At 32.2% G+C, this 4,113-nt stretch overlaps 1 long non-coding RNA gene across 2 annotated transcripts; it reads left to right on the forward strand.

Moving 5' to 3' along the window:
- Nucleotides 1–345: 345 nt before the first annotated feature.
- Nucleotides 346–3,158, forward strand: LOC134281506 (uncharacterized). 2 transcript variants are annotated; one of them, XR_009995100.1, is made up of 4 exons: nucleotides 346–475; nucleotides 1,770–1,875; nucleotides 2,561–2,614; nucleotides 2,720–3,158. It is a non-coding gene; the product is annotated as an uncharacterized LOC134281506 (long non-coding RNA). The 2 variants fall into 2 exon arrangements; XR_009995101.1 differs by having other exon boundaries at nucleotides 346–458.
- The last annotated feature ends 955 nt before the right edge of the window (nucleotides 3,159–4,113 follow it).

Here is a 4,113-nt window from a genome sequence, read left to right on the forward strand (position 1 = left end):
AAACACGAACTTGTTAAAAAACAATCGATTGGTTAAAGTCAAGTATGATGACAAAAACTGTGAAATCCAGCTTTTATAATACAGGGAGTGTCAATATACAAGGAGCGACATCTCAAGTTTCTACGATACTTATTTCTCAAAATTAGATCTATCTCTCTCTCTCTCTCTCTCTCTCTCTCTTACATGCATCGTGAAAATAAAAAAAAGATTACCTTCTTGTTGGTTTTTTTACGATTGATTTTTATTTGGAAAACCCGAACTTTCGGTTTGTAAAATGTATGGAAAAACCCCTACATAAACAAATACATGGGCGCAGATATTTTGGACACCCAAAGTTGTGCGGAGGAGAAAATGCTAGCTGGCGCGTGATTGGTCAATAAGAGAAAAGACTGGTTATGTATTTGACAAGTGAAATAAAGTTGATAAAAATCTCATATCAAGACTTGGGTTTCTTTGAGGTATATAGGAGTTACAGGTAAAAATTTGAAGGGAGGGATGCACTTTGGTTAGAGATTTTCATTTGGTGTCAAACGCACCTAGTTGTAAACAAATGGAAATTGAAAGTAAAAGTGCAACGGCACGGTATATTTTTTCTGGCATTTTTTGTTTTCCAATATCTCGAACTTTCACGACAAAAAGGTCATTTGCCCGAAATTCAATATATGTATCAGTGAGAGGGGCTAAAGTTTGTATGGAAGTCTATGGGAAAACATTTGGTGGTGTTTGCCCTATAGAAAAGGTATGATTTCATGGTTAAAAATTGATTACAGCCAAAAAATCAATCGGTTCCTATTTTTTTTGGCATTGAGATTATATTTTAGTTAGTTTTGACTATTTGTTTAAAAATTAGAGGGTTTGGGTAAATTGAGGCTCACAATGGGGACAGCACATAGTGAAAAAATGCCAAAATTTGTGCCCTAGCTCTCATATTTTCGATAAATGTACACGTAAATAACTTTAAATAAATATTTATACCGAAATTTACTGTGAATATTGTAAATAATGCAATATCAATATTTATGGGCATCATCAATACACAAAACATATGAATATCCCCCTCGCAGTTTGAGAAATTTATTTAAATCCATGTATTTTATGAGTGTAGACATTGGAACAGATTGATTAATCTTCTTTCAAATTTGTGTTAATCAGAGTTGATTGAATAATTTATAACAAGATTTGACTGCTATTTACTAATTAGGTTACTTTGTTTTTACATAAGGGGCATAATCCAGCAGCAAAGCCAGTTTCAGTCATGTAATCAGTGCTGGCTTGAAATAAAAGTTATACTTTTGGTGAAACTTAGAGATTACTAGTAGGAAATTTAATTTAAATTACAGTACAATATATTTTTGCAGAAAATACATTGAAAATGCAATAAATATGCAAAATTATAACTGAAAAAATTATGAAAAAGGTATCTGAATATCCCTCCACCTTGCCATATCCAATCTTGATATTCTGCTGAAAAGGGGGGGGGGGTAATTTTGTGCTCTAATCATGCTGTAAAATGAGGGAAATTTGTTAAAATCTGGTTTATTTGAATAACAAGAGTCATGCTTATCTGCAGTTATTTTTTTTTTTCAATTTCTTTTTTATTTTTTAAAATAATTATCTGAGTAAATTCTACTTTAACATGATTATTTTAAAGGTATTACATCACAAATGCTTAAAAAAAATTCAAAAGATGGTGTTAAAAATAAAAAATTATGATATAAGCTACTAGATGCATTTATCAGTATGTTTTAATACAATAAAATGTATTTCAGCGATGCATTCTCAAGAAGGAAGACATTAATGAACCCTACCCTCTTACAATGAACAACACATGGATACTCTCGGGATGATCCCTTTGCTTTCATTAAGAGTTCCAAGGTATTGTTTTCTTAGAAAATCTAGTTAATCTCTTAATATTTAAGTTATTTAGAACTTTTTATAGATTATTAGAAAATAAATTTCCTCAGAACTGCAGTTTTTTAAGCACTTTGCTTACAATTGAGCACTTTATTCAGTCAGACAATATGATTTATCTGCCCTTGGCATTTATTCAATTTATTAATTAGGTCAATAATAAGAAATGATATGCAAATAAATATATTTGCCTTTTATGAGAATATACATATTTAACATCAAATACATGAAATGTTCATGAAAATTGGCTAAAATGTAGGTCACCCCCCTTCAAAATTACAAATTTTTCAGTGGGGATGTATTTGATTCTCTGATGCCAGCAACCCACTGCTGATAGAATTTTTTTTCAATCTTATGTACATTTGAACTAGATATAATTCTCTATTCTTTCCATTGATTATTTTATCTATATTAGTTTTCACTCTTTCCATAACCCAGCTTTTCTTACAAAAACCTGCTGATTTTCTTCATTTTTCATTGATAACGGGTACCTGCTACCCTGAATGATTAACATGATCTTCCTTGAGAAATTATTAGAGATAATAAGAAAGACAAGCAAAACATATGCTAGATTAATCATTTTATTTCAAAAGTTTGAAAGAAAAATAGAAAAATGCTTCAATTTATAGACATCTTTTCTGTTTCACAGATGTGGGTCTGATTGACTGGGGTGTGAAATGTAACAGCCAATGGTGTACTTAAGGTAAGACTGTCAGTCCTAATATTCAAGAGGTCAGATAAGCAATGGATATGTGTTCTAAATTTACTAAATTGACCACTTTTAACAAATGTTTCTTTTACTCTATAGGAAAAACCCCTACATAAACAAATACATGGGCGCAGACATTTTGGACACCCAAAGTTGTGCGGAGGAGAAAATGCTAGCTGGCGCGTGATTGGTCAATAAGAGAAAAGACTGGTTATGTATTTGACAAGTGAAATAAAGTTGATAAAAATCTCATATCAAGACTTGGGTTTCTTTGAGGTATATAGGAGTTACAGGTAAAAATTTGAAGGGAGGGATGCACTTTGGTTAGAGATTTTCATTTGGTGTCAAACGCACCTAGTTGTAAACAAATGGAAATTGAAAGTAAAAGTGCAACGGCACGGTATATTTTTTCTGGCATTTTTTGTTTTCCAATATCTCGAACTTTCACGACAAAAAGGTCATTTGCCCGAAATTCAATATATGTATCAGTGAGAGGGGCTAAAGTTTGTATGGAAGTCTATGGGAAAACATTTGGTGGTGTTTGCCCGTATGTGCAATGCACTAAAAATCATAGGTAAAAGTGTCTAACCTGGCTCGGGTTAAAAATCTAAGTGGAGTGGAATCGAGACAAGGAGTTGAATCTCTTTTGAGTCAATAGAAAATTTTTTATTTTTTTAAATACAATTTCTCCTTTACAACATCGATCATTACAAACTGGTGCTGCTTTAAAAACTAGTGTCATTTGAGTGTGACTACGTAAGGGGATTGCTGAATTCTTCTTACAACAAAGAATAAGTACCAGGGTAATATTATCCCCCCTCGCTAGGTATGAAATTTACTAACCAGGTATCAACCCTAAAAACTAATTTTTAAACTAAGTAACTAATATTACCCATCTCGTATCGGGAAAATGATAACTATCGGCGACGAAGACCTGTTCTTGTTTCAAAGAAATCTCTTCGAACGCTGTAAATTTTCTATCTAGATACGAGGGGCGTTCAATAAATAATGTCATTGGGGCTCGGAAAGAAACAAAAAATTATTTTCTAAGACTTAGTCTTATTGATTTAACTAAAATATTTTCTTTCAATTTAAACGCATACCCGTAACATTTTCATTCAAGTTCTAATTGTTTTTCGAACACATTTTTGAGTATGACCCTTCGTATACTGGAATATGGCAGATCCTATGATTTTCTGTACTTGTATTTTTCTTTCTGATAGATGTTTTCCTAAGTTTAGGAAATGAAACTAGTCAAAAGTTGAAAAATCTGGCAAATTTTGTTGGTGTGACAAAACATTTACTTTCTGTTTATCCCCAAGACTCCTCTACTCTTCATGTCCTGTTGGTTTTGCCGCCGTCATGAAGACATTTAATGCAGTGTATTCCTCATTCTGTTTCCTTCCTCTCTGAAACCTTTCAATTTTTTTTTGCCAAAAAATTGTTTTCTAGACTCCTCCAGATATTTGAACTTTCTCCCCGAATATGAATTT

The sequence above is a fragment of the Saccostrea cucullata genome, unplaced genomic scaffold (assembly GCF_032062105.1).
Source record: "Saccostrea cucullata isolate Sc308-1 unplaced genomic scaffold, CSIRO_AGI_Scuc_v1 ctg841, whole genome shotgun sequence".
Lineage (NCBI taxonomy): Eukaryota > Metazoa > Mollusca > Bivalvia > Ostreida > Ostreidae > Saccostrea > Saccostrea cuccullata.